The sequence below is a fragment of the Mirounga leonina genome, unplaced genomic scaffold (assembly GCF_011800145.1).
Source record: "Mirounga leonina isolate KUSES-001 unplaced genomic scaffold, KU_Mleo_1.0 Mir_153, whole genome shotgun sequence".
Classification (NCBI taxonomy): Eukaryota; Metazoa; Chordata; class Mammalia; order Carnivora; family Phocidae; genus Mirounga; species Mirounga leonina.
The window spans coordinates 20,355,168-20,370,136 of record NW_023270387.1 but is presented as its reverse complement, the minus strand read 5'-3'; the positions used below and the strand labels follow the sequence as shown (position 1 = coordinate 20,370,136).

General features: G+C 48.5%; 1 protein-coding gene across 5 annotated transcripts in view; it reads right to left on the bottom strand.

The window, feature by feature from the left end:
* Positions 1 to 14,969, bottom strand: part of PKNOX2 (PBX/knotted 1 homeobox 2) — a 255,822-nt gene that overhangs the window by 179,247 nt on the left and 61,606 nt on the right. For all 5 annotated transcript variants that reach the window (XM_035009226.1, XM_035009225.1, XM_035009227.1 and 2 more), the window contains one exon: positions 6,885 to 6,954. The gene's annotated coding sequence lies outside the window, so the exon portion shown is untranslated. The remainder of the gene's footprint in view (positions 1 to 6,884; positions 6,955 to 14,969) is intronic.

The following is a 14,969-nucleotide window of genomic DNA, read 5'->3' as shown; positions in this document are numbered from 1 at the left end:
GGTGGATGGATGGATGGATGGTGGATGGATGGACAGGATGGGGAGGGACACCGGGAAGCATAGGAGCTTTCACCTAGCTAGAGGTAGATCCTGTTGGGGCCCTGCCAGTGGGCCCAATTACAGCTAAATACTGCTTTGCTTTCTGATGAAGACAAATGAGCCTCAGTTCCCTCTGCAAAAACAATACCCACCTCACAGGACCTATGTGAGAATGTGTGATAGAAGATGCTGATACATGTAGTGTATGACCTAGCACACAGAGGTAGTGCCTTCCCAGCCAGGAAGTAAATGTAAAGGATAGGCAAGTAACTGCAGAGACTCAACAGAAATCAGTCTCCTGACTTCCCACCACCATTGTCCAACCTGGGGCTTTAAGGACTTACCAGAGAATGACTCTCCATCACCCCACCCTCTTCTCCTAGGTTCATTCATTCTTTTTTTCATTCAACCAACCTTGTAGGATGCCTATTATGGCCAGGCCTGGTTCTAGGTACTGGGATTAGGAGAAGAATAAGATTCAGTCCTTAACTTGGATAGACAGACAAATAACTGTGTTTGAGGTCCTGGGATGACATGGAGGACACAGCAGTGTTTCACAAAACGCAGAGAAGCTCTGGGAGGAGGTAGTCATAGAGGTGATATGTGAGCTGGGTATTGCAAGAGGAACAGGGTTTACCAGGTCAAGAAGATTCCAGACAGAGGACATAGCACGTGCAAAGTATCTAAGGTGTGAAGTTATACGGAGTATCTGGGGGTAACTGAGCAACTAGGTATATTTGGGGTATCAGGAGTAGGAATGTGCCCATGTGTCTGAGTGTCTATAAGTAAACGGGAGGAGGAAACAGCAAGGGAGGGGGGTAGGAGATGAAACTGGAAAAGTAGACAGGGTGGAGCCCAGAAGCCCATAGTCAGTCAGGCCAAGTAGACGGTAGAGAGTAAAGCACCACTGGGGTGGCGGAGCATGGGTGGGACCAGTCAGATGCAACCGCATTAATTAGGCTCTTGCTTTTCAGGCACAGCACTAGGCTCCTCCATATATAGGAGGCTATCCTTGGCTGACTCTGATGATAAGTGAATTTGACGAGGTATTTTCCTCTTTGATTCAGGCAATTATCCCTGGAGAAATGGCCAATTTGGGAGCAATTTTTCCTCTCTGAAGAGCCAGACTGGCTGGCTAACAGCAAGAGCAAGGGGAGGGTTTCCACATGGACACCACCACCACCACCAAAAACCACCACCCACAGCCAGAGCTGCGGGGAGCCATGCTTGGAAATCCTTTAGAATGTCCTGGAGATTCGGGAAGAACCTGAGAAGGGATAATGGTGGAGGTCACAGGTCCAGAGAGGAAGAAGAAACGGGGGAAATCCCTTAGGCCGGCCGAAGACTGGCAAGTCTGCATTTCTAGTGAACGGGACAGAAAGGCAGGGTGGGTGGTGGCTGCCACCTTGTCGTTCTCAAACCCTCAAATCTTCTCCAGTCCAGCTCACAGCAGGCCAGGTTCTCCCTCCCCTCCTTTCTCTTCTCTCCCCTCCCTCCCCTTCCCTCCTTCTCAGCTCCCCTCCAGAAAGGTTTATAGAGAAGACTCCAAATAGCCCCCTCTCCTGCAGGCATAGTCACACCAACTGAAAGGAGATTTAATTAGCAAAATCTCGTTAGGCAAACGAAATTATCCGTAAGACAATACTCCTCTGGACAGGGGGTATGATTAAACAAAGCCATTAATTGAGAGAGTCGCTTTGGCAGCTCCCCGGATGCATTCATCTCTGGGCAGGCTCCACTTTTACTCCTTGGGCCAGAGGAACAGACTCTGCGTCCTCCCCGCTGGCCCTACCCGCTCCCCACTTCATCTCCGCTCTTGCAGAGCCCCTCCAGTTGGGGCTGCAGACCTCGGCATCTCATCAGCGGCGCACTGCCGCCGCCAGATTCCTGCTAAAGTGCCTTGATTGCATAATGTCTATTTGCATAATGTAAATTGCAATCTCCTAGCTCGGGAGGCAGGAATCACAGAACAGCCATTATTTTTTACCACTCCACAAAAATTCTACATTTAGAAAGCAGATTTGCAGCTCAGAAAGCCGTATAAATCTGAATCCGCCAGAAACGCCATTAAATCACACCAATTAAGCCGGACCAACGAAGAGCCCCTGTCACTGTTCTCTGCACACTCGAGGACTCCCCGCCCAGATGGAGGCCATGAGAAACTGGAGGCTATGGTAGTGGGCCTGGGAGCAGGACCTGCAAGAGGCAGGAAATTCTTATAAACCCTAACACAAACACACACACACACACACACATACACACACACACACACCCGCCCCGTCCACCCCAACCGTAGGTCCCATCAAGACCTGGAGCAGAAAGAATGAGAGGAGGGTGGAATGAGTCTGAGTTCTTTCTGAAAGAGAACTACCTCCATGTCAACCTCAGCCCATACTTTCTAATTGATTAAGTTCTTCTTTCCAGCTTATCTCTTTAACTCAGACAAACGACCCTGCGGGCAAAGCATCCCATCACGGGTGGTGGGAACAGAGACTACCCCCTCAAGCAGTAATAACTGTCCTGACACCAGCAAGTGATTGCCCCCAAGACAATGATCGACCTGACCTTCACTGCCCACCTGCACATACCCACCGACCTTTGTCCCACATTTTCCTGATATAAACCTGGATGTATTTTCAGCACTTTGGAGACAGTCTTTGTGACGTGAGCCAGTTGTCTTCCCGGGGCTGGCCTCACTGAAATAAATCCCTTTCTTGTTTCCCCATTGCTCCTCTCTCTGCCTGTGGATTTTGTCAGTGGCGAGTGGCCGAACCGGGTCTGTTTGGGACCCCCCCGGAGCCAGCGGCTCTTCACCCCTGCACCCTGGCTACACATCTTAAGCTCATTGCCTGATTTCTGCTGGGCACACTGTCTACAGACTTTCAATTTATGCAGCAGGAGAGCGTGTATCAGGAAGAAGTCTGCACCCTTGGCAGAGGGAGTGGGGGAGATCTAAGGTGTTTTGCATGGGGGGGCAAAACATCCATGCCTTTCACAGCTCTTCTGTGACTTTTCCTCTCTTCTCTTCTCCCAAGTCCCTTCCGGCCAAGTGTAAGAAACCATAGGAGAAATCCTGCTCAGACTGGGCTGGGCTGGAGTCTGAGCGCTTTTTAAAAGCTGTTTCCTAGGGGTCACTGGGGAGAGAGGTGAGTCACAAGGTGCCTGGTAAAGGGGCATTCTCTCTGACAATGACGCAAGATCCCAGCTTCCCCTCAGCCAGCCATACACCTGGTTACTCTTTTGCCTCTTTATTGCTCATTCAATATTCATTTGTCAAAGGGCAAGATGCTAATGTGTATTATTAAAATATCAATAGTTTATGAGTGAACTTTTATGGAGGGTACAGTTAAAGGAAATATTCTTGACCATCCCTCTCAGGAACAATGGAGAGAAACAATCTTTTCCAACTCCACTTTTTATTTATTTCCTGGGTGGAGGAATGCCTGAACCGTTTTGAGTAGCTATTGTGTGCCAAGAATGGGCTATAATGCTTTCACATGCTGGCTTCCCTTCGGTCCCCACAGCAGTCCTGGGAAGGGTATACAATCCCATCTGCATTCTGGAGATGAGCAATCTGAAGACCGAGCAGAAGTGCCTGGATCACGAAGGTGCTAAGTCGGAATCCAAACTCTTGCTTTTGGACTTCAAACCCCAACTTTTTTTTCCCCCAAGTTGGAGCCTTGAAAATACAAATGAGCTTTACATTTTTATCTGTTCTTTCATTTATCCAAATTAAACATTCATTTCCTGACCTAAATTTCCAAACCCCGGCATTTTTTTATCAAAACCAAGCCCACTTACCCTTCTCCTCCCTGCCCCCTCCCTTTCTGGCATTAGCCATTCTCAGATCTCAGCCCCTTGGGAACATGAATTGGCTCTGTCTCCACTCTTTTGTTGCTTGAGCTTTGTTTCTATCCTCTTAAGTCACAATAAGGCATTCAGGCACTCAGATTCTCTTCCAAAATTTAGCCACATCCGGGTCAGGAAAATGACAAAGGAAAGGGGGTCTGGTCCCTTAATGGCGCAGGTTCTAGTTTGTGGCAGAAGGGCAGGAAGGAGAGGAGAGGATGTGGGGTCAGATAGGAAGGGCTACCCAGACTTCCCCAGTCCCCAACACAGCCCTAGTAGCCTCTTAAGCCTGGATCTCTGGCCAAAACCTCCCCCAGCTTGGAAGGTCATTGAGTTGGGGGTATGGGGATCTCTAGATGGGAATGAGGGCCTTAGGCTTGAGGAATCCCTGGCCACAGGTCTAAGTGCCCCTCCAGACTTGGCACTTCAAGCTGTGAGTTGCAAAATGGACCAACTTTTGTTGAAATGGACTATCAGGTGGTAGCCTCCACCAATGGCAGGACCTCTGAACACCAGCATGTCCTTGGGGAGTCCGGCTTTGGGAGGAAGCCTAGCCCAGCCTCTGGGGGGTGTTGGGGAGGGCTTTAAACCCAGACATTCTGTGAGATAGGGGCAGTTTGATTTTCAAAGATAGGGGTTTCTTTAGCCAGTCTTTGGAAATAGATGAGGCTGTACTACGTCAGACTTGCCAAATACGAGTCGTGTAGATTGTACTCTCCAAAGATGGTTGCAACAACATGTATCCCATCCCTATGCTCCTCTTTTAATGTGCTGTTGATACTCCTCCTTTGAGTCATGGTGGGAGGGATGTCTATGTTCCCTTCCTGAAAGTGAGGTAGGCCTTTGTAACTGCCCCAATCAAGAGAATGTGGTGGAAGAGACGCTGCTTGACTTGGGCAATACCGCTTCCACCTGGCTCTTGTTCTCTTTCAGGGTACTCCCCCTTGGTGTCCAGCCACCATGCTTTGAAGAAGCCCAAGCCACATGGGAGTGGTCACACGGGCCTGCCTGGCAGCCCCAGCTAACATCTCAGCCAACAGCTCATATCAGCCCCCCGAATTATAAGTGAATGAGCCTTCAGATGATTCCAACACCCAGCTTTTCACTTGCCTCAGCTGAGGTCCCGGACCCAGTGGAACAGAGACAAGGCGTCCCTATGGTGCCCTGTTTGAATTCCTGACTCACAGAATATGCACATTATAAACATTGTAAAGACACTAAGTTTTGGGGTGGCTTGTTACACAGCCGTAGTAACTGGAACACCACTGGGATTAAATGGAATGTTTGTGGTTTCCTTCTCAAATTCAGCCTTTCCTGGTCTTCATGCTGAGACTTCAGACTATGCCCTCCTCAACTGGTCCCAGCCCCCCAGAGCCTGCCCCCTCTCCTCTTCCTCCCTCTCCAAAAGGCAGGAGGATGCTCATGCCTGAGGCAGCCTTGGCAAACACTCCCTGAAAGATCATTTGAATCTCCCCATCTCAGAATCCTGGGACCCAGAGAAACCTGCTCTTCCTTGTTCCTCAGCGCAGGTCCAAGAGCGTGTCCCCATGAGGGAGCTTTCCCTGGGTGTGTGTGGCCCAGTGCAAGGCACCGGGTGCCCTCGGAGGCAGGGAGGGAATGTGCAGACCTATTTCCCCACACTCTCCACTCTCATTAAGGTTCACGCTCAGCTTGCTTCTCTCCTACTTGACTTGACTTATGAGGTCCCTTTAACCTCCGGTGCGAGGAGACATGATTCTCACAAAGGTCTTTCCACTGTGGCTCCCCCAGCCCCCCAGCTGCATCTCCTAGGTAGGCTTTCTCGGAACAGGATGGAGGGAGGCACCCTTCCCCGCTCCCCCCTCCCGGGGCCTCTCCCCTTAGGCTTCGACCACTCCAGAGCCTGGGCTGCAGAGTAGGTGCCCTGGGAGTGGCAGCCTGTCAATCACAGAGGCGACCAGCACTGACTCTCAGGCCATTAGGCGGGAGGGCCGGCGCCCTGCTCACTCACCGGGCAGCCATCGGCAGGATGTTAGACGATCGCATGGCAGCCATTCTTATGATTTATTCAAATACTCATTACAGTCAATCTATTTTTACACAGAGGTGAAGATGTGCGCTGATAACGGTTAATCATTTATAATTCCATGGACTGGTTGGAAGCCAATGTACTCTCAGGGGCACGGCAGCAGCCCAGCCTCCGGTAGCCCCAGAAGCAGGGTGGGAAGCTAAGTAGCCCAGGGCAACCCGATCTCCCGGCTGACATCTGCTGAGCAGAGACCAGGTGGAGGGTGCCGTGGGGACAGGAAGACACGGGAATCCCAGACTGTCCTCCAGGAGCTCACAGCCTCACTGGGGGGCACGCAGGAAGGTGCAGGCCAGAGGCACGCTTAGCGTGTGGATGCAGTAGAGCTTCGGGAGAGGGAGAGAGCACTTCTAGCTGGAGTTACCAAAGAAGGGTTCATTGAGGAGACCGGACTTGGGCTGCGTTCCTCCAGGTGGGTAGGCTTTCACCAAGTGGGAGAGCCAAAATGACACATAAAGCGTACAATGGGGCTCTCACTGTGCCGATAGAACAGAAGCCACCAGCATGTCTTCCTTCCCCTCCCTCACGCCTCCCGAGAAATAAGCCAAGGTCTAAAAGCAAGTGTGGGCTATGAATTGGTCCACTTCCTCCTCTCACAGTCTCCCCAGCTTAGCCCACAGATGACAGTGGCTCGGGTGGCCTCGCAAACTCAAGGGCTTCCCTCTCCAACACTCATGACACACATAACACATCAAGTCCACCTTAATGCACAATCAATAAAGTCTAATTAAGTAGGATGTCATATTACAGGGCTTCTTTGTCACATTCAGACCTAATCTAATTAGAAGTCCACTGTATTTTACATTCTGACTAGCTCATTGTTGAGTATTTCTCTTGCACAATGCATGGCTGTTAAAGATTAGGTTCAAGGCTGGTCCTTAACCCATAACCTTATTGAATCAGCATGGAAACACCAAGCACAGTTACTTACAGTTCACAGTCCCTTTTCTGGTGAGCAGCATGGAGGACAGAAAGCCTCAGAATCCTGCTCTGGACTTCACCTGTCAATAAAAGAAAATGTTTTTAGAGATGTGTATGATTCCACTGGGAGTGAGAGCCGAGGTGGGGCTGAGGGAAACCTCAGAGTGGGTCTGGTGTGGGAGCAAAGCCAGGACTCTATTCCCACAGTGCTAAGTGGGAACATTTCCTGATCAAGGGACTCTGGGTACAAGACGATTATTGGTTAGGACAACTAACCAGGACAGAGAGAGGATCACTCCCTCCTTACCTGCTTGGTGCCTCAATTTCCTGTGAGTTTCATCCCCTTCCCTATTGGAATCCTGGAGAAAAACAGGCTCATGGCTATTGAGAGCCCTGAACTGACCAAAGCAATAATCATTTACTGATGCCTCCCGTCTGATAGAGGACCCCATGCCGGGGGACAGAGTTGCGCAGCCCGCGTGAAAGCTTGCAACCTATATGGGGAAGGCTGCAAAACACTGGCAAACCACAAAGCTGAGGCTGTTGTTTATGGTAGGTTTATGGAAAGTCCTGATAGAGGAGAGAATTTTCAAGGAAAGGTGAAGAGTCCAATTGGGATGGAAGGAAAAGAAGGTGCATGGAGAAGCATGATGAGGGCAAGACTGGAAAGAAAAAATGTGACTGCTTTTAATTCTCTTTCTGGAAGAAAGCAATAACAAGAAAAACCCAGCACATGCTTCTCAGGTGTCTGCTCCATGGTCTACATTGGCTAGGTGCAGCAGGAATAAAATCCATGGGTGGGTCCTGTTATAAAAGTGCTGCCATGACGTCATTGGGGAAATAAGATTACCTACATAGAACATCATCAGATAAGACAAGACTATATGCACAGTAATGCTGAACTATGTGGTAGGGACTCTAATTCTCTCACCACAGAGAAAGGAAGTTGGCAAGAGCTGAGGCACTCAAGGAAGTAGTCAGGAGAGGGGCGAACTTGAATGGGGCCTTGGAGACCAGACAGGCAAGATTTGGCTGGTAGAAGGGAGCGAGAGGGCATTCCAGGAAAGGGAGCAATCCAAGCAAGGATGAGAGGGGGGCAGCATGGAGTGCCCTGGGCCAATGTAGAAGCTGGTCTGCCTGAGAGAGACCAAGGAGGGACCAACACTGAGTAAGCCAGTTGGGGCCAGAGCATCTAGGGCTCTGTGGGTCAGGCAGAGAGGCCAGGCTTAGGTCAGGAGCTGGTAGAGCCATTTAAAGTTTTTCAACAAGGAAATGACACTAAGAAGAGGAGACCCCTGCCCTGAATCCTTTAAGATCTTCCTTTTAATTAAGACAGAGAGACTTCTTGGAAAAGGTGGAATTTCAGATAGAAAATTCAGGCGTGAGGTGTAGTGTGATGTGCTCATGGAAACAAAATGTCCCTCTTGTTCATGATGATGTCCATCAGGTTGAGGCACTTCCTCTGGGGCTGTCTACTAACATCTGCATGACCCAGGTGAATGGTTCAAGGAGGTACCTCTGAGGTAAGCACAGACCACTGGACAGCAAGTCCTTGAAGACAGGACCATGCCCCCTGCATCTGTATAGCCCCAGAACCTAGCAGAGTGCCCAGGATGTATTGGTTCTCAGTATATGTCTGTTGAAATGTTCATTGGTAGACCCTCTTCATTCCAAACAGAACCCACAACCAGCAGCTCTGAACCAGTCATGGGTTGGCAATGGTCGGCAATGGGCTCCAACTTAGAGTCTTGGAAACAACAGACATACTGCTACTGAGCATCCATGAACTCACTGTAAGAAGTCTCTAGATTGAATTGCATGCAGTGGTACTTTATCCCTGCCCTCTGGGATTGTCTGTTGAGCCGCCAGAAACTCAGAAGAAGATATGGCAGATTTGCCATTTGCACATGCTGCGAAACTGGGAAGGACAGCCACTCCTGGAGAGATGGATCCAGAGTGTTATAAAGCTTTTAACAAGCTGCAAGAACAGGCCAAAACGAAAAAGTCCTTTTTTTCTTCTACCAGTTTTTGCACAATAAGATCATGACAGCCATAAAAGAAATAATTTTGAAAATAAAGAAATACAGCCCACAATCCCATCACTCTAAACCACCAAATTACTGTATCCCATGTCCACATGCAAATCCATTTTTATTTTTTACACTAGAAAAAGATTTGACGAGGGCGCCTGGGTGGCTCAGTTGGTTAAGCGACTGCCTTCGGCTCAGGCCGTGATCCTGGAGTCCCTGGATCGAGTCCCGCATCGGGCTCCCTGCTCGGCGGGGAGTCTGCTTCTCCCTCTCCCACTCCCCGTTTGTGTTCCCTCTCTCGCTGTGTCTCTCTCTGTCAAATAAATAAATAAAATCTTAAAAAAAAAAAAAAAAGAAAAAGAAAAAGATTTGACGAGAATATATACACCAAGTCCCACTCTTACATTCAAAAAGTCAATTGCAAAAACACCGAATAGTGTAACCTGGCTTAAAAAAAAAAAAGAAAAAGAAAAAGAAAAGATGTAGGTGATTTGAATTTAATACAAGCTCAGGATGAGCCCAGAGTGTGGTGTTGCTGCCAAACACATTAAATGTTATCTTAGGTTGCATTAATACCCACACAATGTCCAACCAAGGGATGAACAGTCCCCTCACTTTGGTCTCATCAATCTATATTAGTTTAGGATACAGTTCTGGCATTATATCTTAATAACTTTGACAGAGAAGAAGAGAAGTGAGCGAAGATGTCCAGTAACTAAAAGTGCAGGCTCTGGGGGCGCCTGGGCGTCTCAGTCAGTTAAATGTCTGCCTTCGGCTCTGGTCATGATCCTGGAGTCCTGGATCGAGTTCCGAATTCTCTCAGATAAATAAATTTTTAAAAATCTTTAAAATAAATTAAAAAATGAAAGTGCAAGCTCTCGAATCAGACTGCCCAGTTTTCTGTCCCAACTCCACCACTTACTAGTGGCACGACCATGGGCAGGTTACTTAACTTCTCTGTGCCTCAGTTTTCCATCTGTAAAATCGGGCTAATAAGGGCTCTACCTCTGAGGTTCGAGTGAGGATTGAATGATTTTGTAAACTGCAAAGCGCTTAGAACCACGGCTCACACAAAATCAGCACTCACTGAATGTTAGCTATTTATTGCTATTTTGTTGTTATTTTCATTACTAGGAGGCTGTGCGGTAAAAGATATGAGAGAATAAACCAGACATGTCCCTCTCTAAGATTACCCGTCCTTCTCCCACATGGTGGCCCTCCAAATATTTGAAGAAACTTTATGAAAGAGGGGCTGTGTTACTCTAGATAGTAGGATCAGGACTAATTGCTAGATGTTAGAGGAAGTCAATATAAGAGAGAAGTCTCTAGCAATGAGAACTATCCAAAAACAGTTAGTGAGCTCCCCGACACTGGAGGGAGATTCTGAACTGGGTGAGAGGCTGCTCCACAGCATGGTCTCCCAGACATGGCTTCACCCATCTTTGAAATGTTAAAAAATTACGTTGACAAACTTATATATTGAGAAAACCTTAATATTGTCTTCATTCACCATTGTTTCATGAAGTAATTCAACCCCCCAAAAGTAAAGAGAGCAACAAAGACCATTTTTTGAATTGAATAGAGCATAAATAGAGCATCGTGGAGGGGCGCCTGGGTGGCTCAGCCAGTTAAGTGGCTGCCTTCGGCTCAGGTCATGATCCCAGGGTCCTGGGATGGAGCCCCGCATCGGGCTTCTTGCTCAGCAGGAAGCCTGCTTCTCCCTCTGCCTGCCACTTCCCCTGCTTGTGCTCTCTCTCTCTGTCAAATAAGTAAATAAAATATTAAAAAAAAAAAAAAAAAGAGCATCGTGGAAAGCACTCCCTCTCTCCCTCTCTTTCTCTGCTCCCCTCTCTCTCTCTCTCACACACACACACACAAATGCGCGCGCATGCACACACGTGTGTGCACACATATGTGAACATGCAACCTCTCCATACTGGCCTTATTTTTCACTCGTGACCACGCACCCGTGGAAAAGTCTATGTAACTTGGCGCTGGGGAACCACCTATGTGCCATGTATATTAGGGCCTTCCAAAGCCAGCAGCTGGTGGTCCTGGGAGGAGAGCCTTCACATAAGCAGCCATGCCGTCATGGAACCAGAATTGAAACTCAGGCCTGTCTTATTAACCATGAAAATAAAATGGAACTATAAATGAAATTGACCATTCACGTTTATTAATATGAGGAAATTAGCGAAATGATAAATGAGGGAGGAATTGTTGAATGCTCATGTTTGTCTGGGAACGACGTAGACAGAGGGGCAGAACATGCTCCAGGAGAGCTAAGCAGCACCCAGGGAGCACGCCTCGGTAAGTTGGGAGGGTGGAGAGAGATGAACTGGGGGCTTAGCGAGGCCATGAGTCTAACAGAGAGAGCACGCCTAACAGACGGGTGTCAACCAGACATGGGTTCATGCCCTCCTCACCCTGTCATTAATGTGCAATCTTGGACAAAGAACTTTAACCCCTCCATGCCTCAGTTTCCCCATAGGCGAAATCATAGGGTTAGACTACTAGATAATCCTTAAATCAAAATTCCATCTGACATCTACATACCTCGGAGGTTGCCCAGACTAACCCTCCAGGGAGGGCTCTAAGTCTCGTGTTAAGGTAGCTCAGTATATCACCCTGGTTAAGAATAAAGATGTGGGAGTCAGAGAGTTCTGGATCCAAACCTGGGTCCAACATTTACCTAACCTTAAGCTCTATGAACCTCAATTTTCTCATCTTTAAAAGGGGGGTAATAGTAGCATCTTTAAATGAGACGATGCATTGAGAGCATTTTGTGCAATGCCTGGAACATATTAATAATAATAATAAATGAGGGCTATTGTTGTTTTTAAGTGTTAAGAGTTAAGGGCTGGCAGCAGCTGAACAGAAAAGGAGAAAGAGACAAAGCAAGAAGGTTGAGGACTTCTGCATTCATCCCACTGCCCATGAAAGCGTTTCTGCCCTTGCCCCAGCCAGACCTTTGGGATGAGGACAAATTATGAAAACCCATTCTTGGACACCAAGAGTCTCTCAGGAGCCTTCTTTTCTCTGAAAACCCCTCCATGGGCATATGAGCAAAACTTCCAAGAAAGACAAAATGTGAATAGACCATTCCAGAAGGAAACCCCTGAAGGACCACCCATCCATCCAGACAGCATGTCCTGGGTCTCCCCACCTCATTGCTGAGTCTCCTCTCTGTTCCCCTTGTGCTCCCCTCATCACCTGACAACAGCTTGTGGTTGCTTACATTTGTTGAATGAGGTTGGCAGTTACAGCATGGTAGGCCCTGACCACCAGGCTCTAAATAACACAATAACTAGGTAATTGAATACTGATAACATTGCCTGGCACTAAATACTTGACTCTGAGATGCATCCCACCCAGTACTGAGGGTGGCACACAGCTGTTCCTGAAGCCTGGTAAGGACCAATGCTTATTCCACACCTGTCTTCAGCCCCCACAGGGCCATAGGCAGTACCGGTTGCCCCATAACAGACGAGTTGGAAAAGTTCCCTCAGTCACATTCCACAGGCCCTGCCCGGGCCCAAGCCTCTAATCTTGGGCCTGTACCTGTAAGTACAGGTATGCATGTAAAACCCTGTAAGCAATGTGGGCACTGGCGGGCTCATCCTAGACTTTCCTACGTGGCAGAAGGAATGAGAGGCACTCATGATCTGTCTACATCGGATGGGAGTGAGGTGGGGGCTCCCAGGGCCACAGGGCCCTCTGTAGACGCAAACCCTCAGGGAACAGAGGATCCGCTCATAGGGCAACCTCCCTGCCCTGTGGACATCCTCTGAGGTGTGAATACACCAAGCCCCACGACTTGCTGATTCTCTGTCAGGAATATCCTTGCTCTCCTTCACTTGGTGTCGTCGGTGACCTGCCTCTCTTCCCAGGCCCTAATTGGTCCCCTGGCCTCTAGCCTCGCCCTATTTTTGCCCATCTACCACCTCCCCTCAGCAGAGGATCTTTCTGGAACACAAATTTGATCATGTCCACTCCTCCTTAAAACCCTTCAATGACTCCTTGTTGTCTGACAGAGGGTGCCAACTGGCCGCCCCTACGCTGACTCTTGCTTGTATGACATTTTTATAAATTCTTTTTTTTTAAAGATTTCATTTATTTATTTATTTGAGAGAGGGAGAGAGAGCACAAGCAGGGGGAGAAGCAGAGCGAGAGGAAGAAGCAGGCTCCCCACTGAGCAGGGAGCCCGACTCGGGACTCGATCCCAGGCCCCTGGGATCACGACCTGAGCTGAAGGCAGACGCTTCACTGACTGAGCCACCCAGGTGCCCCACGGCATTTTTATAAATTCTGCCAACATCTAAAAAGTGGGAGATTTCACATTTTAACAATCCATATTTCTATGTTTTCTCCAAAGACCAAACGACCTAACAATGTCAATCCTGCCTTTCCATGTGGCAATCACCGGGTGACGCCGAGGATAAGTCACCCTCTTTTAACCATGCACAGGCCCTCTGTCTGCCCTGAGAGAAAGTGAGTGCCAGCCTGGAAGTCTCTCCCATCAAAGGGCCAGACCCCAGAGGCTGACTTACTCGGCCTACAGAAGAGTTTCGGGTTCAAGGTGACAGCACGGGGGTGAGTGGCTCATTATGTTCTCAGCTGTGCTGTGCCAGGTGCAGGGTGGAGGATGGGATTCAGGAAAACGCCAGTCCCACCGAGCAGGCCCGCCTCGTGTCCTTCCCTCTCACCTGGGCAACTCCACCCCTAGCCTGGTGAAAGGCGGAGAAGGTCTTAGGGCAGTTTCCCTGGAATGCCAATGGCTACCGGGCAGGTGCAGAAGAAGCCCCACCCCCCTTTATTCCTGCAGCCCCACCCCTGGGCCTGGCCTCTCCCCACCCCAACTCAGGGCAGCTGTACCCCCTCCCTTTATTTCCATCCCACTGTTCCTATCAAAGCCCTAACAGCACATATTTTGTTAATTGTACAAACCTAATGGGGGAATGCATTGGCAAAAAAGGGTAATGGCCATCAGACCAGCAATAAAACAAAATTAATGGCCCATAGGAAGAAATCATGTCCACTTAATCCCGGCTCTGAAACTCTAATAGAATAATGGAATACCAACGGAGGGTTTTTTCTCTCTATGCAGATTGCTTACACCATGTTAATCACTTGCAAAGCAGGCCACATACCACTCTGGCTCACATGACCCTCCAGGGAAAGTAGTGGACCAGAAACATTTAGTGCAAGGCTCATTACTGACATGCACCACGGCAGCAACACCTCCCCCCTCCCCCTCCTTCTCCCAGGTGACTCTGGGACAGCCAGTATGGGGTGTCATTGAGAGCCACGAGGTGTGGCGGGCTGGAAAGCAAGACACATAATACCTAATAATAGCAAACATTTATTGAGTGCGTACTATGTGCCAGACCCTGGGCTAGCTAAGTGCTTCCTATACACTGTATCCGTCTACCTCATTTTCGTCCTCTGTAGCTGCACAGTCCAGCAAGGTAGCTGTTGGCCACGTGTGGCTTTTTAAATTCAAATCCTCATTAATCAAAATTACAGAAAATTTAAAATTCAGGCTTCAGCCTCACCAGCCACATTTCAAGTGCTCGACATGTATCTAGTGGCTATTTTACTGGAAGGTTCAGATAGAGTACATCTCCATCATCACAGAAAGTTGTATTAGACAGCGCTGCTCCAGAATATTGAGGCCATTTTATCTTGCTCATTTAACAGATTCGGAAATCAAGGTGCAGGGAGGTGAGGCAAGAGGCCCAAGGTTATGCCACGGGAATACAGCTGTGCTGGGTTCGAACCCAGGTCTGTCCCAGTCTGGCTCCAGAATCCCCAGCCTACCCATTAAGAACCAGCAATCAAAGCTACAGGGAGGCCTTCTTAGGGAAGGTAGCAGTAGAAAGGCTCTTCTGTCCTTCCTTCTTTCTTTCCTTCTTTCTTTCTTTCTTTCTTTCTTTCTTTCTTTCTTTCTTTCTTTCTTTCTTTCTTTCTTTCTTTCTTTCTTTCTTTCTCTTTTTTTCTCTTTCTTTCTTTCTCTTTCTTTCTTTCTTTCTTTCTTTCTTTCTTTCTTTCTTTCTTTCTTTCTG